Here is a 21,590-nt window from a genome sequence, read left to right as displayed (position 1 = left end):
ACACAAGTGACTTTAGCAAGTAATTTAGTATACTTGGATGAACATAAAAATTATTCACTCGATAGAAATAAATTATTTAAGATTTGTTCTATAGTAATATTAGCTAGTATATATGTGTGGCTAGTCTTCATGATAAATAAATTTATGATTCAAATCATGTGTTTTCAACTCACCCGTCACGGATATCATATCCTTTTAGATCAGCAGCAGCAGTTAGGGCAGTTCTCCATCCTTGCACCTTTTGCATCCCCTCAACATCATCCTTAAACCTCGATTCATGTTTGGCAAATGTTTCTGCAAAGCTCTCACTTTGGTATCGAACATGTGATGGATCCACATCATAGAAGACCGGTATGACTATTTGTCCATTTTCAACCTTGCATTCCATAATCTTTACTAGTTCATTCAAGCACCACCTTGACGTTGCATAATTCTTTGAGAAAACGATTACTGCAACTTGAGACTCTTCTATAGCTTTCAAAAGTTCTTTTGAGATGGAATCTCCATGCTCTAGCCTTTTATCATCTTGAAAAGTGAATATTCCCCTATTTTTCAAACCTTCGTACAAGTGACCCGTAAATGTTCTCCGTGTGTCGGCACCTCTAAAACTAAGAAAGACATCATACTTCCATTGAGGACAGTACTGTGAATTACTCGCAAAAGAGGAAGAAGATGCCATGGATTCAATTATACGTCTGGGAAAAAAATACACAAATTGTGTGTACAGATTGTAGGTGTGGTGATAGAAAGAAAATGAAAGATGATCTACTCTTTAAAAAAGTATATTTTTAAAAAGAAAGAGTGAATCAGATGGCCCTCTCCTTAAACTAATTTATGGATGAAAAAAGTATATTTTGAAATTGTAAATTATGTTAATGGTATTCTTTATCACCGAAAGCTGACAACTTGACATTTAAAAACACTATGGGTCCTAATTAAAACAAAAGAATTAATTGTTTTTGGAAAAGAAAGAAGAGAAGATGTTAACAAAAAAAAAGGAAAGCATGTCGTATAAATTAATTGGAACAGAGTTAGAGTACTATTCCTCAATTTCATGTATTTTTCATAAACATGCATGTCCTACCAACACATTGTGCAATTAACTACTCAAACTCTATAAAATATTTATCGATCCCCAAATTCATGAATTTACTTCATACGAGACTCATTCTTACATTATGCACAAAATCAAGTAGGAAAAAGAAAGTTGTGTCACTAGTTGTTCCGGTTCATTAACACCTAGCTTGAAACTAACTAAACCAACTATTAGTTGTTATTTTTTCGAACTATTACTATCTACACATGTAGATATACTTTAGTACGTAGTACTATGATAGTTTAAGTAGAAAAAAGAGAACAATTAAAGTAGAATGTGAACCNCCCCCCCCACCCACCCACACACAACAAAAAATCAAAAGAAAACGTGTTTTAAACACTAATCTTTAAAATTTGTGAAGTTTATATAGAAAGTAGTAGGAAATTCCTTCAAAGACACTACTTGAATTGAAAAGAAGAATCAACAACTATATATAAAGACTAGAGGAGGACAAAAGCTTTAAAAAATTGAGTCCGGAGCCTAAAGGGCAAAAAAAATTGTCAAAAATTCTAAAAGGGCACATCACTTTTTTTTCTAACCAAAAGGGCAAAATCACTACTGACGCATCGATTTTCCTCTAACAAAATGACGAAATCTAAAAACTTTTTTTTTTTTTTTTTTTTGCTGTGGCAGCGATTTTAAGTCAGAATTTTTTTCTCCTTACACATCGCTGCAGGGGCAGCGTTTTTCATGCCTAGTGCTATTATTTTCATGCCTATTATTAATTATTAATAATATAAAAATGATAAACAAGACGACAGTATACTCAATAAAATTGTTGAAGCCCTTTTGGTTAATTTTTTTTTTGATGTACCGTTTTAATCTTTTTAAAGAAAAAAGCAGCGATTTTTAATTAAAAAGAAAAAATTTACAAAATCGCAGCGATTTTGGAATTTTTGACAATTTTTTTTGCCTTTTAGGCTCCGGACTCTTAAAAAATTCCCCCAAAGACCACCTACCCACCCTGCACCAATACTTCACAATAATACATACAAAAATGGACAGCTAAAGATATAAGTGGGTCGACTACAACAAATGTGATATATAGCTACGAAATTTTTAGCTACAATATGAAATTTGTCACTAATTGTTCACTTTTAGTGACAAAAATTAAATTTTGTGGTTAAATACATGAGGCTTATATTATTAGTGACAAAACACAAAAATTCGTGGCAAAGTTTTGTCCAATTGAGTTTCCCACCAAAAAGTAAATTGGCGCCATTTGTTGAGTACTATTAGCCACGAATTTGAAGTCACCGGTGACACATTATTTTGTCATTAATGATATTCTCAATTAGTGACAAATCATTTTTTGTCCCTAATTTAGGGAAAATTTGAATACGAAAATTTTTGTCACAAAAAATATATTGACACATCAGTGACAAATCATTTTTGTCCTAAAATTAGTTAAATTTTGTATACAAAAATTTTTTGTCGCAAAAAGTACATTGATATATTAGTGACAAATCATTTTTTGTCCTAAAACTAGATAAATTTTGGATACAAAATTTTTTTGTCACAAAAATATATATTGATTCATTGGTGACAAATCATTTTTTGTCCTAAAATTAGTTAGGTTTTAGATATGAAAAACTTTGTCAGAAAAATATATTGACAATAGGTGACGAACTAGAATTTGTAGTTAATCATAGTAAACATTATCCACAAAAATTTATATTCAATTGTGACCGTAATTTTGTCACTAATAGTTCAAACAATTAGTGACAATCGTATTATTGTCTCTATTTAACCTACAATTTAGTTACAAAAAAAATCGTTACAAAAAAATATATGTTCAAATGGCTACAGCCTAAATTTCCAAGTGGAATAGTGCAATTATGGACTACAAGAAAGGATTCACAGTTATAAATTATAACATCATTAATTTTAAACAACCTTTTAACCAACACAAAAATATTTTGAGAAAGATTATATACTAAGCACCACACAAGCATAATATTTTTTCTAAAATACTAGACCATATTGCAGTGCTACAAGCGATATAGACTATATCTCATAACAAAAAAAATCAAATGTTACTACTCCATTAAGATAATTTGAATTTTAAGAAAATACAAATAAATCTATCAAAACTATGAAGTGTCTCAACAACTTCTCAAATATTTTGTCATTTACACGTCCAACAAAAGGACTCAATGAAAAGGTGTATATCAAGATCCGTTGGAACAATTGCAGCTAATAAAAGTCATATGCATATTTTTAAGTTGTATTACAATAAAATAAAAATGAAAACCATTAATTTTTATAATGCACTAAAAAGGTCAGTGAATAGTAATACCCACAACTTATTGTTACAATAGTTTGTAGAACTCCCACAATAAGTATAGCCACAATCAATTTATGCCATTTAGCAACTATTATAATTAACATATATACGTCATAAAAAAATTAAAAAAATACCTATTAACAATAAAATTTCACCATATTTTAACAAGTGTATCATCCCAAAGCATTATCTTTAGTCTTACAAACTAAATTCAAACACAATATTCACTCCAACCATTCTAATATTTATTAAACCGCACAATCACATTGTCATAATATCTAATCTAATTATAAAATATTTTAATGATTTCCTTAAGATAGTAAATACCAAATGGTGGTGAATGAATTTATGGTAAGATAATCTTATATTAAGAACCTATGTTGCTCGGAGTCTCTAGAAATATTATTACAGATGTATCAAATCTTCCAAAAATGCACTACTTTTGGAGGATCGGACATTTTTGAAGAGTTCAAGTGTCATAGCAAGAACTTGACTTTTTGAAGAGTTTAGAATTTTTGGTAAAATGAGCTTATACTAAGAACTTTTCTTTCTGCCGAAGTCATTCTTGATTTTAAAATTTTGATAGGACTAAATACATTTCTCTGGACAAAAGATCCAGCAAAGTGAAAGATCTGTTGTATGATAACTGATAGCCATTATATATTTTTCTATCCCATCAAGTCTTCACAGCAAATTTAAAGCAGATGATATGAAAAAGAAAAGAAGATCAATAAACTATCTCATGAATTTGTTTGGAACAACTATACATTAAACTTCATCCTAGTCTATCCACTTTGACTTGAAAAAGTATGTTTTTGCATTTGTTGTTGAAAAGTTACGACTTGTTTGGAGACTTTGCCCTTAGGTTTATCGTTTAGCAGTAACATAGAGCTTGCTCCTATTTCTAGTGATTTAATGATCGTAGACCACCTTGTTAGATAGGGGCTGTTTTGTTTAAAAATATTATACTTGGACTGGTTAAGAGTCGCCACTTAATTTTGTAGAAAAAATTAAGAAAACCTATTTTCAAACGATAAAAAAACAGTAAATCGATTGAAAATATTTAAAGGGGTTCGAGGGTTCTTATTAGCATTTCGAGAAGGGTTTTAAGGCACTCGAAATACCCGCTAATACGCGGTTATCCAGTAATTGACTTATTTGGCTAGAGTAAATTAACTTAACTTAAGTTGAAAAGATCGAACTATTTTGATAGTATCGTTTTCTTTTAAAGGGGAAAAAGGGAAATATTGAACTACTGCCTAAATGAGATACTTCTCAAAATTCATTCTTTTAAGTCCATTAAAATCTAATCGATTTTGGTTAAATTGTTAAAACAGATTAAGCGTCTTTCGGGGACTTGAAATTTTTCAACAAGTAAATAAACGTAATAAAGCAAGGAGGGGAAGAGACTTGGGCCCTTTTTCGTTTTGGGCCTTAGGCCCATTCGAGTTGCACCTGCCCTAAACTAAAAATGATTATCTTTTCTTTGGGACCTAAGGCCCAATTTTTCACATGTCCTAAAATTCTAACAGAATAATAACAAAATTAAATAACTAGAGCTAATGCCCAAAACAACAAAATACAATTGAAAACATGAATAAACGATCAAAAGTGGGCTTTTGGCCCAATCTTTCGATTCCCGACTTCTTGCACATCCTTTCCGCTTCGGGACCTGTTCGTCGGTTTTAGTGGTTGGCTGACTCGAATGAAGGAGTTTGAGTCTTTATGACTCTCTCGAAATGCAAGAAAAAGTAAAATAGTGTCCATGAGGACTCGGCAAGATTTTTTACATGTGACAAAAAGGTAAATATAGTAAGAATCAATTCAAGTCGAATGAATCAAATAAATAAATAAATAATAATAATACACCATGCAGGCATAACATTTGGTATCACCACGAAGAAATAAATAAACTCATAAAAATAGGGAACAAAGAGGGTAAAGAGCTTTGCATGCTGATAAAGGAATGATAGCTGAGACATACTAAGGAACAACTATTTCAATGCTCAAGTTATCATATAATCTACTCATGTTGATTGAAACTAGTATATTTTTTTTTAACATGTTGGACACTTAAACCAGTGTATAAATAAATACTAACCAACATTAATCTCATGCAAGAATGGAAGTAGAAGGATAAACAATCCAAACAATAGACCCAAACCTTACTACATGTGACTAAACTACTAGTACTACTACTACTACTACAAAAAAAAAAAAAAAAAAAAAAAAAAAAAAAAAGAAGAAAATAATTTCGAATGATTTTGAAAGGCAAAGTTTCCAGCAAGCCTGACAAAACAAGGAAGATCTCATGTTTTTATGGACTCTATATGCGAATGTAAACGTTTTTTCTTGACTAAAAAATTGAATGGCATAAAGAGACAACTTAATCTAAGCAAGTCAATAGGCAGTAAGACAACAAGATCATTCAAGAAATAGGCAAAACTAAACGGGTATAACAAAACACGACTACACTGTACATGCTTGAACATTTTGGTTGATTTGAGGACTTAGGCCTACATGAATACTAAAACACGGCGTACACGAAATAAAATCGATTTGAAAATATTCAAGTAAGGCTTACAAGAAATGAGAAACATCAAAATGGATTCAAACAAAGAAATGAAAAAACGACCATACAACGAAAAGGACTAGCGGACCCTAAAATGACATTATGACTACTCCATGGCAGCAAGCAAAAGAGAAACAAATGCTTCATACATTAACTTAACAGCAGCCAACGACCAACAGCCAACTAAACAAACTTCCATCATCACAATGCCACTCTAAAATAGGGGTAAGGTGGAAAGGATCTAATGAAGGGACGTTACCTTTCTAAGTGCAGCGAAACAGGGACGATGACGAGCAAAACCACGATCCTCCAACCACGGAACTCAAACACGCACATGAACGACAAAAGAGGAAATCTAGACAGGAACTTAAACCTAAACACCGAACTATCAACCCCTTTCTTTCGAATGTGTATTTAGTACCTATTTTAAAAAAAATGCTTTTGCTCAAACTCGATCTCTTTGTGTTCTCTTGCTAAGTGAAATCCAACTAAAAATTTCCCAACTTTTTCAATTCTCCAAATTCCCCTCTAAACAAATAATAAAGAGGACGTATATATAGGGGAAAATATTAGGGTTTACGCTTTGAGGGGGAAATCGGATAGAAGCAGCGCAAAAAAGAAATTCCCCTCTTTCTCCAATTCAAATTTTCAAAATCCTTTTCAAGGAACAGGGAGCAACTGGTTTGGTACGAAAATTCCTCCAAAATCCCAGAAAATCCGAGGCAGCAGGGCTGCTGCGTACAACTGCTGTTGACATTTTGGACTGCTGAAGAAGAAGAGAATGCAGGTGGGGTCGTTCGGCTACTATTGCTGCTGTATGAGTTGTTGGATATTGATGCGTGAGGGAGAAGGAGAACGACGTTCGTACAGGGGTCGAGTCTCGGTCGGCTACTGTTTGCCATATTTGGGACTGCTGTACGTATTGTATTTGGATTGCTGGGAATTATTGTTTGTATTGTATGTTTTGTGGGCTGGGTCGGTTCAGGAAGTGTGGACTACTGAAAATGTGAGCAGAATTTGGGCCAGCTGAAGTTGGATTGTAAAACGGCCCAAAAATTGAACGAAATTGTTAGGCTTGTAACAAATGGGCTAGATTTTGCAAATATAAAATGGCTAAATGGATTGCAATTATAGCCATATAAAATTAAGGACATAGCCATATTGAATTAATTTGGTGAATTCGACAAAAAGTTAAATAAGACGAATTAACTTTAATCAATTAGCGAGCTTCTTGATCTTAACAAAATAAAATAATCGATCTTAATTATAAAATAATTAAACTAATTGTCTTAAAAGTATATACAATTAAGACTATATTACATTAATAAAATATTTAACTCATAAGCATAAAAAGTGACGCATCTCAACTACTAAAAAATAATAATAAACTAATTGAATATGTGTACCTGTATGAAACACGTTAATCACATAAATAAGTAAAATCATTTCAAAAATTTGAGAAATATTTTTGAGTTTTTTCACAAAACCGATTATTTCAAATTGTTTGAAAATTAGGAAGCTCAAAAAATTAATTCCTATCGTGGCGGGTCAAAATTGAGTGTCAATAGTGGGTTAGGTCAGAAAATTCAGTATGATCTTAACCAGTAGGTACAAGGAGATACTGAAGCTAAATTTGTTCCAGTTTGTGTTAGGTTTGTCCTTAATAAAATGTTGGCATACCGCGATCCTGCACCATTTTATTTTCCTAAAGGAAAAGGCGTTGAGGCTCTCCCTGATGCTTTGATTGCCCTTTCAATGTGGCACTCTGAAAAAGAGTAAGATTACTATGACAACATGTTTGAGCAGACTAGTTTCACTGGTGTAGTTCACTATTTCCCTAATTCCTTGAGCCATCCATTTTCACAGTATCCATTACCAACAACTGTCTTGCTAGGTGTATATTGCCACCAATCAGTCCCCTTTATACACACACTTTTCACCCATTTTACTCAAAGGTTATCAGCATGTTGGCTATAATCCATAGATACTTTGCCACTGCATCTGCATTCCATAGCATACAATCAGTGATCCCCTTTAAAGTTGTCATGTTTTCCTTCATTTTGGGCTATTGTATGCTCCGGTGTTGTAACACATTCCCCTTAGACTCTTGTTATTGTTAAAGTTGATATTACTCCATAGAGTTGTCTTGGAGGTGTGTTACTTTGTGAAGGCAAAGTCAACTAGTTAATTACCAGATAATTTGGTAGTCAACAGGTTTAGACAAAAAGATATCAGCAGGAATGTCTATCTTATTGCAAGATAGAAGAATAAAATTTTTCATTCTTTGAATTATGAGCCGCGAGTTTAGAAGCTTAAACATTTCATAGAGTTAAAATATGTTAAGTCTAAGCCCTGAAACAAATAGAGAGTTTTATCGTAGCAAATGTATAGCTAATATATAGCTTCACATTCTATATGATTTATTTTTGCGGTGGTCATAAAACAGGACATTACAACATATGAAAAATCATATTGTGTTACAGATTCTACTTTTTATTAACTCTTATGAATTTCTTTTCTCTCTTTTACACAGGTATAAAAGGTGAGAATTGAATCAAGACTAATGCAAGACAAGTATCACCATATTATTGATACTTTGGAAGAAATTTCTACTTTTTTGTCTTGGTTTAGGAGTAATATTTCTTCTATTTGTCACGCCCCGAGCCTACACCTTGGACGTGGCCGGCACTCGAAGACCATTGCTGGCCCCCAAGAGAACCCTTGGCCTGACTTTCTTAACTCAGTGGAAACTTAACTCAACATAATAACTCAATGCAATGAAAGGTCATAAACCAACCTAACTGATAAAAACTGGCCAACAGGTAACTCGCGTCTCAAAAATAGAATACTTATATAAATATACATAGATGAGAAACTTAATACTAACTGACCGACTGTCTATGAAGCCTTTATAATACTGAGATGGATGTTGGGACAAACCCCGCAACATCCTAATAAAACAAAACTAGAAAAAATGAAATAACAGAGTCCTTCGGGATGCAAGGAGGCTCACCACTGACTCTGGAGTGCTCAGCTGGATCAACGGCGTGCTGGATGCTGATCCTGGGTACCTGCATCTGCATCATAAATGAGATGCAGGCTAACTGGCATCAGTATATGGAATGTACGAGTATGCGAGCTGGACAGCTAAACAACAACTGAAGCTTGAAAGGAATAGAAAAGAGAACTTACCTTGGCTCTATTCAACTCATGAGTAACTCAACTCAATATAAAGCAATAAGACACATGCAATATATAAAGCTTGAAAAACTATTTAAAACATGACGTCAAAAATCAAATTTATAATATCATAAAAATACCATGCTCCCTCTCAAAGTCTACTTGTGCAACACATGAATGAAGTCCCATACCCCCATCCATACTAAGCAGAACCCCTCGAGGAACCATGCAATTTCTACTGTGGGAGTTTCTCTAGCTGACAGCCACCATTATAAGCCTACGCGGTGCTACAACGTCTTGCCCACGCTGCCAGAAATGTCCTATACTTTGCCGTCATATAGAACGCTTTAACTTAGTGGATCCACTAGCTTAACTTACGTGATCATCTAAAAAGTATGACCCGTTAAATCCCATGTTGGCTACATTGTTCTTATGGAGGGTTGAGTTAATATGAACTCGCGTCCCCATTTCGGTGCTCAAGACTACTCCCAAAATATACTTTAGCTCATAAGTGTTTTAAACACATCTTTCTTTAGTTTGAGATAATTGCTCAAAGCTACCCTCTTAAAAGAGGTAAGTGCTCTTGAAAACTCTTTCAAAAAAACATATAATCGGGAAGTCATACTGCATAAACATTGATGGTATATCTAGAGACCATACTGTTTAAACATTGATGACATACTTGATTGCCATACTAATCATGATTTAGAAACTCTTTCGCAAAACTCATCTTTTTCTTAAAAGAGATAGTACTCAAACTACTCAACACTCTTTCGGAAATCTCAGTTTCCTCTCATCTTAAATGTGAATACATTTATAAACTTCTTTGGGAATACTTAGTTCCCTAATAACTTTTGAGAAATGAACTTGACTCTATACTCTTTACTTAACTGAAAACTCTATACTATTTGCTTAACTGGAAACTCTATACTCTTTACTTGACTTGAAACTCTATACTCTTTACTTAACTTGAAACTTGAGCCTAAAAATGAAGTTAAACGTTCAATAAAGACTCTTGAAAAACTTTAAAGACTTGCTTTGACTTGCTTCTTAACTTCTAAGCTTGACTCTAACTTCACTTGACTTTGATCCAAACATGCCTTGGATTGTATTATGGATTTAAGGTATATGATCACATCTTTATGAATGAGTTCTCGATGTTTAGATGTACCTTAGAGTGTTGAAAACAACTATAAAACATAGGTACATTACCAAGGAACATGCATGAAAAAGTGGGGAATGAATGGGAAGGGTTGGCGTCCTTGGCGCTCTGAGAGGCGCGGGGCGCCAGCCCTCAAAGTTCAAAAGGCTCTGGCTGGCGCGATGCGCCAGAGGCCAAAGTTCAGAGGAACTTTTATGGCCCTCTGGCAAGCACGACGCCCCAAGCCCTTGCCCAGAAAATCTGACTTTTCTCCTTCATTTTTCCAACTCTAAACCACCTTAACTTCAAAGGTTCCAGCCCCAACCACTTAGAATCATTAAAACCCTCAATATACAATATATTCAACTCGGAATTCCATCCGGAAACATACACCAAACCAACAAGAAACTTAACAACACAACCAATCTTTTTCTCGGAATTAAAATGAGTTTGGCGTGTGGGGGAATGAACGAACCCAACACTATGATCTCACATACCTTAATAGGGATCACCCCCGACGAAATCCACGATGATCTCTACGAACCTTGCTTCCTCTTCTCCTTCTCCTCTTCTTCTCCTCTTCTCTCTCAAAGCCCTAACCCTCACTTTAAAAAGGAAAAACTGATTTAAAATCAGTCTAAAATCTTAATATAACCAAAAGAAATGGTTAGGGAAAAGACCAAAATACCCTTACAAATTCGGATGAACTTCCCTGTGCCAACAACCCAACTTCGAAAGGGCATAACTCACTCATACGAACTCGGAATTGAGTAAACTCGACGGCGTTGGAAAGATCATTTCAAGGGCTTTCCAAAAATAACTGGAAATACACCTAAATCATCCTGATCTAGGAGTTATGACTATCTGAAGTTGACCAAAAACTCATTTTTTTTTCCATACTTAGCTAAGGTTCTAGATTTTTAATTCTTACCAAAAATGACTATTTCCAATTCTAAGCTTCTTCATAGCTATTTCAAATTGCCGGATGTTACACTATTTTAGTTAGATTTTCTTGTTATTGGACATATTTTACTTTAGTTCATGGAGCTTGTTAAAGTACCTTCAAATACTTTAGTTGTTTTTAATTGTACTGGATAGATTTCATTATTATCTAGCATGTTTTATTATTTAATTTTAATTTATGCAATTCTATAATTTAAAAAATTTCACTAATATAAAATAATTAAATGTCATCAATGAATGCAATTAGTGACAAAAGATTTTGTCATTAAAGGTAACATTTGGCAACGACTAAATCAAGCTTTTTAAGGCAAAATATTTTTGTCACAAAATAAATAAATTTGACATAAGTTGACTACATTTAGTGACAAAAATATATTTGTCCCAATATCCTCTTTTTTATTGAATACGAATTAATTTTTTATTTTATGACAATTATAATTGTCACTAATCATGATAATTTATAGTGACAATATATGTTGTCGGTAAAAACAATACTTTTACTGACAAAATGAATAGATTTAACCACACAATTATTACCCTTTTTTAGAATAATAAATTTGTCCCTAATTTATACATTTAAGGACAAATTTATTTTTGTATATAAAAAGTAGTCATTAGTGACAAAATTACATTTGTTCAACTACGAAATACACATAACTTTAGAGACAATTGATGTCATCACTGTTTGAACTAATTAATTAGCAACAATACAATTTTGTCGGTAATAATAACCTTTTTAGTGACAAAAGATTCTATTAACCACAAACAAATTATACTTTTTATGACATATAAATTTGTTACAAATAATTATTCATTTGGCGACAATTCTTCTTTTTGTAGTTAATATAATACTTTTAGCGACGAAGCACTAAATCGTATTTGAATAATTTTAGAGACGTACATTTAGGAACGACTGCTTGATGGAATTTTTTCGTCACACAAGATTTTTAGTGACGAAATATGATTTATTAATGACAAAATTATTTGTCCCTGATAATCACATTTGTTGTAGTGGGATGAACCTGCAAAGAAAATCAAAATGTGTTTGGTATGGAGGAAAATATGTTCCAAAAAAATGTTGGATTTTTCCATGTTTAATTGGTCAAAAATATTTTTAAAAAATATTGTTCTTACTAAAAATAAGTTACTTAAATATAAAGAAACTATTTTTTTAGTGGAAATAAGGAAAACAAGTTTCATAAATAATATGTTCACCTAATAAATTATTGAATCCAGGTTGAGTCACACCCACCCCAACTTTAATTAAAGGAAGTGGGAAAGTCAGTAAGAAAGAAAAAAGTGAAAGAGATTGTCCTTTACTTAATTAAACTAATTTGTGGATGGAAAAAGTCACCTTTGAAATTCTAAAATATGTTACGAAGAAGATGTGAACAAATGAGAAACTAACATTTAGAGGTATAATTTCTACAGTTTTTTTTTCTATTTAATATATAAATATGCCCTTTGACTTGGCTTCAACTGACATTCTTCATTAGATATCTCCGTTGAATCGAATTATTGCGAGTTAATTCACCTCGATATCTTGTACCCGCATAGGGGCCTAACTTAATTCAGATTTGTGTTGGAAGGTCTCACATTGAGGGCAAGACACTCAATTTTCGAGGCGTAAACCCAAAATATTTTATTAAGAATGAAGTAGTAATTATCACTCTACCATACTCATTGTATTTGTTGGTATCCCTCTCTCTTCTGCCAACAAAAAGAAAAGACCCCTAAGTTTTCTAAATTTGTAGTCTTAAATGATATAGTTACAACCTATTATAAAATCACAATGAAGAAATGGTGAAATGTACTCACAGATAAACTGCCCAAATTGTCATCAGAAAAAAATCTGAATATCTACTAATGAGAGTAATGCAATACAATTAAAGGATGTGACATAATTTAAGTGGTTAATTTATCTACAAATGTTATAGTAACATCATCAAGATTATATCCACTAGTATTAGTTATACTTAATCCTAGTGCTAGATGGATAATTTACAGTGCTTCATATTCACAAACTATTTCTATCATGTTGATACGATGTGAATGGAGATTATGCTTCTTCAGTAGAACTTAATTGGTAGTGGGGGAGAAAATATTTGAGCTTGCTCTACCACTGGAAGNGAAGAAGAAGAAAGACAAATTTGATTTCATAGTTACTGTTCCAAAGGCTCACGATGATAACTAAATATAAAGTTTGCAACTATATCGAGTTGATGAAAATCAAAAACAAATAAATTATGAAGGATAAAAATCTTGTAATGGAAAAAAGAAAGCAAGTGTGAGGAGTTGATGATATATATTGCAAAGCAAGTTTGAAGTTCCCACGTGCTGATGAATAAATAGCAAATAGTAACTTTCGTATTGTTGGCGTCAAACATATTAACATACAGTCTGTTTCTTCTACACCTATATTTAATCTACTTTTCTTTTTTGTGCTGCTTTTGTTTCTTCTTCTTGATTAGCAGCTCATTTGCAGTTTCCAATTCTCTTTTCTTCTCATGTTGAATTGTGCAATTCATACAATCTCATGTGATTAGCATCCATCTTAAATAGTGTTAGATAATGACCTTTTAAATTCAACTTTTAATTTCAAAACTGATTCCTAGATAATAATGAGAATCGACACTTCATATTCAATCTTTAATTATGTATAGTACTGGCTATTCAAAATGCAAACATTTATTTAATAATTCTTGGTAACATTGTAATTGCCAAAGAATTATGTCTATTTAATTTATATAATCCAATGAATTTAAGTCTACATTAAATTATTTTTTTCAACTTTCTATCTTCTCTTCATTCTCGACATATGATTAATTGGTGATGTAGAGAATTAATGTTATTTTTGAATGGAAAAAGTTTTTAAAATAATGATTACTATTTACTATTTAATAATTAGATATTTAATTATTGTATTTTATTTTAGGGGCAAAATGGTAATTCAACTTTGAGGTTAGGAGCTTCCCACTTTTAGTAATATATGATATGATAAAGATCAAAGTCAACAAGCTCGACAACAGACGACAGTAAGATAAAAAAGATCTTGTATTCCTAATCCACAATGATTTCACATCTTATATTTCACATTTTCCTTCGAAAGAAGTATAAGAGAACTGAAAGAGATCACGAGGATGACGAACCTCAACTTCACTCCATAAAAAGAGAGGTACTTACATTTTAACAGAGATTTCTGCTAATATAACAATTTGAGAGAGGATCAAAATCAAAATCATACAACAAAGTCAAAACCTGAAACTCGGTACTCAGAAAAGCAGAAAACTGGCTTGCAGTAAATGAATACAGATTGAACCTCCGTGTTGTACTTGGTACAAATATGAAAATGCCCCCGGTAAAAGTGTATTGCTAAAGTTAGAGCATGACCAATACCTCCCAACATGAAGATGTTTGATGCAGATGCAGAAGTGTTAAAACTGACACATCCCACAGAAAGTTTTTGTATTTAAAGCAGATATTTCCCAAAATATAACAATCGGAGAGAGCATCAAAATGAACTAGTAGTGAGTTTTAAAGCCATGGATCAGTTGCTACCTTTGGGAATAACACTGCCTTTTCTCTATGAACTTATAACACCTACAAATGATAACGCGGTGAAATCTTGATATAGGGAAGACATGATCAAGAGATCAATGGCTCAACACAGGTTGGATACAAGGTGGAGAATCAAACGCACTGCTGATATGTAAATCACCCATCGATGAGCTCCTTCCAAAATGGAAAAAAAAGAAGATATAATTTATTTATAAAAGAGAGAACACAATTTCATTACCAACATATTCATGAGGTAATATACCAATATTTAATCTAAAATCCTGGGCTTGTCGGAAAGAGCTGCAACGTTTTTGAAGAGACTGGAGTGCTTCTCCTTGTCCCAATGGAGTGCTCTGTTGGTTCATCATTATCTCCCCTCATTTGTAACAAGGCCTCATGCTCTAGTTCATCTTTATATAACAAACGAAATCCATAATCCTTTCTGTGTCCAGAAAAAGTTAAACCAATAGTTCCATAGTCATTTGGTGTTTTTCTGTTTGCCTTAGATGAATAGTAGATTCTATATCGGAGATTAAGCCATCGCTTAAGGATAAATTCTGGATCATCCANCTGGGCTTGTCGGAAAGAGCTGCAACGTTTTTGAAGAGACTGGAGTGCTTCTCCTTGTCCCAATGGAGTGCTCTGTTGGTTCATCATTATCTCCCCTCATTTGTAACAAGGCCTCATGCTCTAGTTCATCTTTATACAACAAACGAAGTCCATAATCCTTTCTGTGTCCAGAGAAAGTTAAACCAATAATTCCATAGTCGTTTGGTGTTTTTCCATTTGCCTTAGATGTATCCCATAAACTAGCAAGAGGTACAAAGAAAAACTGAACAGTAGATTCTGTATCCAACGTTGAACGATCACTTAAGGATAAATTCTGGATCATCCACGACATCCGATTGCATGAGGGAATCAGGTATGCTTTGGTGTCAATTATGCTGCCAGAGTAACATGCAGCAAATCCCAAGAAGTTATCACTTACGTACCAATTATCAGGCAAATTGACTGATACACTTTTATCCATTCCCCGATGGTGGAACCAACTGAGGATCTTTTTCCCAGGGTGCTTAATGGTAAATTCTCTTAGTGACAAGGAATGTGAAGCAGAGATGTCATGCTGCAAGGAAGAGATATTCTGAAACAGTGCATGTGCAAACGAATTATAAATCAAATCATTGTACGCACCATATGACAGTGGTGTGAATATCAACCTCTGTGAGTTTTTCTTCTTTGTTACTAAATTATGAATACTTTTCAGAGCCATATGACAATCTGCATGCAGTGCATATAATTCTGGTGGAAGTTCTGGTAGGTGTGTTAGCCTCTTGCACTCTGATAAGTCCAAGGATCGAAGAGCACCAAGTTGGGCTATGCTTCAAGGCAAATGCTCAAAATTATTTCCATTGAGATACAACTTTTCCAAAGAGGATAAACATCCAATGTCTTCTGGAAGTCCTCCATCTATTAGATTGCCGTTACTGAGTTTCAGAATATATAAAGAGCGTAACCCCTTAGCCACGTTAACACCTAGAAACTCTTTAAGCCTCCTGCACTCTGATAAGTCCAAGGATCGAAGAGAACCAAGTTGGGCTATGCTTTGAGGCAAATGCTCAAAATTATTTCCTTGGAGATACAAGTCTTCCAAAGAGGATAAACATTCAATGTCTTCCGGAAGTTCTCCATCTTTTAGATTGCAGTAGCTGAGATCCAGAATTTTCAATGAGCGAAACCCTTCTGCCATGTTAACACCTAGAAACTCTTTAAGCCTCCTGCGCTCTGATAAGTCCAACTGTCGAAGAGAACCAAGTTGGGCTATGCTTCGAGGCAAATGCTCAAAATTATTTCCTCGGAGATACAAGTTTTTCAAAGAGGATAAACATCCAATGTCTTCCGGAAGTCCTCCATCTATTAGATTGCAGTAGCTGAGCATCAGAGTTTCCAATGAGCGTAACCTTTCATTCACGTGAGGGAACACAAAGAACACCCCATCTACGAGATCTCCTCCTGTTTCTTGTTTTGCAAAATTCAATATTTTAAGCTTGTTCAGCCGGATAATGGAAGATGGAGGTTGTGAGATTAGAGGACCACTGGCCTCAAGCCACTCCAAGTTTTCTAAATCCCCTATCTCTTCTGGAAGGCTTTCTAACTTAGAGCAATCTCCTAGGTGTAGCGTTACCAGGTTTTTCAACTTGCCAAAGCTGCTTGGAAGAGCTACAAAGTTTAAATAACTCAAATCTAGATATGTAAGCTAACCTTGGCACTGAATAATAGATGATGGTAGTTCCCTTATCTCAGAGCCTCCCACAGAAATTTCTAACTTCGGTTTCATTCTTCCGAGGATTTCTGGAAATTTCTCTAAACTAGAGCAATATTGTAAATACAGATATTCAAGAGATTCCAAGTTGACATATGGAAACGTCTCAAGCCTTTCACAATGAGACAAATCTAACTGGATGAGTTTTCTGGAATATCCCAGGGAATGATGAACCTCTTTAAGACTAGTACATCCACTCAAATTCAAATACTCCAAATTTGGCATTCCCATGAAATCTGGTGTTTGCATCAGGCTTATAGAGCCCGTGAGATCTAGCTTTCGTAGAGACGGAAAAAACATCTGTTCAGAACACAAAAAATAAATTGTTTAGTTTACTCCTTTAGATTATCAGAGTCCACAAAATATTTGTGGGAAATTAGAAATTGTTTTATTTTCATTGTTATAGGAAAATTACATGTTCAGAAACTAAATATAAGTGTTACTATTATAAATAAAAGATAGAATAACTAAACCCCCTTAAACTTGACAATTGGCTAAAATTTCATCAAAATAAAAAAAGATTTAGCCAAGGTAGTAAAGTTCCATCAGTGTTTTCTTTTTATCTCATCTTTAGATGCTATGACTATTTATTTCACTTTCAGCGTTGTATTTTTCCAGCATTTATTTTAAAATTTTGGTTTGAAACTTAAAAATGTAAATTAAAAAAATATATATATTATTTCAAAAACTGCCATGTGGCAGCGTGGATCTCAACCCGTGACTCGTCAGGAGGATAAATGGTGAGAAAAAGCATAATGAAAACAACACAAAATTAGGTCTACATGGAATAAAACGTACCAAGTTTCAGGGAGTTTTAGTATTCTGCCAAAATAAAAAGTATTTCAAATAAAATTGTACCTTTCTTTTCGTGCATAATTCATGCAACGAACTCCACCGGAGATCAAGATGAACAAGCTTCTGTGGTTTAAAATTTTTTGGCAATGACTTCCAAGGATAGTCATGCCAGACAAACCAACACAAGCTGTCGGGCAGGTACTCAATGGAACCATCATGGAAATTGGAGTTGTAGGGAACAAATTCAGAATCACTCGAAGAGGAAAATGAAGGGAAGTATTCAAACCACGGGGAACGCCGTTCATCATCCGTATGACGTATATATAATATCCGAAGTCTTTTCATATTATTCATTGCCTCTTTACTAAAGCATAGTTTTCGAATATAAGTACACCAGATTACTTCCACTGGCATGATCCCCTGGTAAAAAGATCATGAGCCACATATTATAACTTCAAATGTGGTGTAAAATCCGCTTACCAATATCACAACTTTCTTACTCCTCGCACGCAAATTTTTTGGCATGTTTAGTATTATTTATTATTGCACTTGAAGTTCTTGAAAAGCAACCATTGAAAAAAAAATAGGGTACAATATTAGTTAGGTCTTTCTCAAGAAACATGTCGCTTAAGAGAAATGCTTTGTGCAATTAATTCTAATTTCTAATTAATGATACATTTTTCGAGAAGTTTTTATTGAATATCACGACAAGATTAGTTAGGATAAGTATGAAGGACTAGAATTGTTATTGTACAAGTATACATGAGTCAGCCACCAGAGTATCTTTCTATTAAAAAGGGCACTATATAGTCTCAAATATGCAAATGATTTTCTCAAGAAGGTGGACATGGCTAGTGCAAAGGCATTTCATATTCCCCTTAGCTCAAAAACATGGCTTGCATGAAGCTGTTGGTACTTCAGTTGATCCCTCAGTATACACAAGAACTGTAGGAAGCTTGCAATACCTAACACTCACTTAACACAAGCCAGTTTTTGCATGTCCATCCAAACTGTGCATATATATATATGGCTTCTCCGATGCAGATTGGGCAGGTTGTGCAATAACAAGAAGATCCACTACTGGCTACAACATATATCTTGGTGCAAACTGTGTGTCCGGCCTGGTCTTCAAGAAAGCAGAACACAGTTGCAAGGTCAAGTACAGAGGTTGAGTATAGAGCCTTAACTGCTACATCAATTGAGGTCACATGGATAAAGGGATACACACTATTTTGTGATAACATGAGTGCACTATATATGACAACAAATCCAGTACTACATGCTAGAACTAAACATGTAGAATTGGGTTATCACTTCGATAGAGAAAAGGTGGCTCAAGGGTAACTTATCACTCAGTTTATCATATCAAGAGTTGACATTCATACAAAGGCTCTAGAAAAGGGTCATTTCATATTCTTCAGAGACAAGCTAAGAGTAGTGGAACTCAATTAACTCCATATTGTATTAGAAGAACTAGTCTTAAGACAAACTAGACTCATTCATGGCATGATAGCATAAGATAAATGAATTTTGATTTACGAAACTAGAAATTGAATATTATTGCATTGTTTAGTCTACTTACTATATTGTTGACCATCACTTCTTCCAAATCTGTAGTGTCCCAAAGTCTGCTACGTTCACCAGGATCCTTTTGCATTTTCACTATATTTACCCATATCTTGTATTAAATCATGCATTTGAATCTTATTATTGTCGATGAACACAAGTGATTTGTCAATTAGGACACTCAATTCAATATTTACTCCAGAATAACAGCTATTAAGAATTGACATGATGTAATCTTCTTCATTCCCTCGTAAGAAGAATGCTATGTCAAGAAATATGTCTTGTTGTATGGTCTCCAGTCTATCATAGCTAATTTTAAGTTTTTCAACGATTTCTGACTTGGATTTAATTTTCATTTGCTCTATAGAACTTCTCCACTCAGTTTTGTCCCTCTTATATAAGAAAGAACCCCACACTTTCAGCGCTAAAGGAAGGCCTTTAGCATGACTTACAACCTCCAACGAGAGCTTCTCAAAACATTTACCTGGAACTTCTTCTTTGAAAGCATATTGATTGAACAATTTAATAGCTTGATGGTCACGTAGTGTAGTCACTTCATAGACTACATCATTCTTTCCTATCAAATGCTTGTCTCTTGTTGTTACAATAATCCTACTGCCTTTGCCAAACCAATCAAGATCCCCTGCTAGGTTATCCAAATGGTCACTGTGATCTATGTCATCAAGCACAACTAAAACCTTCTTAAATCTAAGTCTATGAGCTATCATGTGCTTTCCATCCTCCTTATTATTCACGTAATCATCTTTATTCCTCAACAGTTCTGAGAGAAGGATATTTTGCAAAGAATGCATTCCACATTTGTTTTCTTTAATATCCGCAAGAAAACAAGCAGCATCAAATTGTTTGGAGTTTGTATCAAAAATAGCCCTTGCTATTGTCGTTTTACCAACTCCCCCCATCCCCAGATCCCCACAATCCGAACATCATTAATTTCCATCTTCAGTAGGGCTTTTACTTTATCTAAATGAGTATCTATTCCCACAACATTTCGCAAATAAGATACTGAAGTCTTGCATAATTTGGATGAAACTTGGTCAACAATATATTGAATACAGTCTGATTCAATCCTATAAAAAAGAAAATTAGAATATTGCTGATATATACAGATAAGAGAATCAAGAATAAAAAGAAGTATTTCACATTATAGAGTACTCCATAATTATGATAAAAGGGACTGTGCACATAAATCAAACTTTAAGAATCAATCAGAATAATTTTGAGGTATTCTTTTCAATTTATGTGTTTTCAACTCACCCGTCACGGATATCATATCCTTTTAGATTTGCTGCAGCAGTTAGGGCATTCCTCCATCCTTGCACCTTCTGCATCCCCTCAACATCATCCTTATACCTCGATTCGTGTTTGGCAAATGCTTCTGCAAAGCTATCACTTTGGTATCGAATATGTGATGGATCCACATAACAGAAGATTGGTATGACTGTTTGTTTATTTTCTTGCTCCTTGCATTCCATAATCCTCACTAGTTCATTCAAGCACCACCTTGATGTAGCATAATTCTTTGAGAAAACGATTATGGAAACTTGAGACACTTCTATAGCTTTCACGAGTTCTTCTGAGAGGGAATCACCCTCCTCTAGCCTTTTATCATCTACAAAGGTGAATATTCCCCTGTTGTCCAAACCTTGGTACAAGTGACTCGTAAAATTTTTCCGGGTATCTTCACCTCTAAAACTTAGAAAGACATCGTACTTCTGTCGAGGACAGTGCTTTGAGTTACTCGCATAAGAAGAAGATGATGCCATTGATTCGATTAATTGTCTGGAAAGAAAAATAAACAGTATAGATGAGATCAATTGATGATATTTTTGACCAAGTTATATACAGGAAAGAAGAATAAACAAGTACAACTTGAAACATGAGAGCTTCTCTGAATAAATAATGGTTGTTGGATCTAGTCAACTTATGTTTTTATTGAATATTAATAGAAGTAATAGGTAGGAAATTTCTATGAAGATTCTTAATGTCTAATTCACCAAAATATTGCTTAGTCTTCAACAATAAAAATAATCTAAGCAAATTTCTCTGTCACCAGACAAGAGCTGACTTTGGAAAAGGGCAATAGAGAAGAGT

General features: G+C 33.8%; 1 pseudogene; it reads right to left on the bottom strand.

The window, feature by feature from the left end:
* Window positions 1–16,178: 16,178 nt before the first annotated feature.
* Window positions 16,179–21,262, bottom strand: LOC125846089 (TMV resistance protein N-like; annotated as a pseudogene).
* Window positions 21,263–21,590: the final 328 nt, after the last annotated feature.

This window comes from Solanum stenotomum, chromosome 11 (genome assembly GCF_019186545.1).
Source record: "Solanum stenotomum isolate F172 chromosome 11, ASM1918654v1, whole genome shotgun sequence".
Classification (NCBI taxonomy): domain Eukaryota; kingdom Viridiplantae; phylum Streptophyta; class Magnoliopsida; order Solanales; family Solanaceae; genus Solanum; species Solanum stenotomum.
The sequence above is the reverse complement of the archived record's forward strand: the minus strand, read 5'-3'. Positions and strand labels throughout refer to the sequence as shown.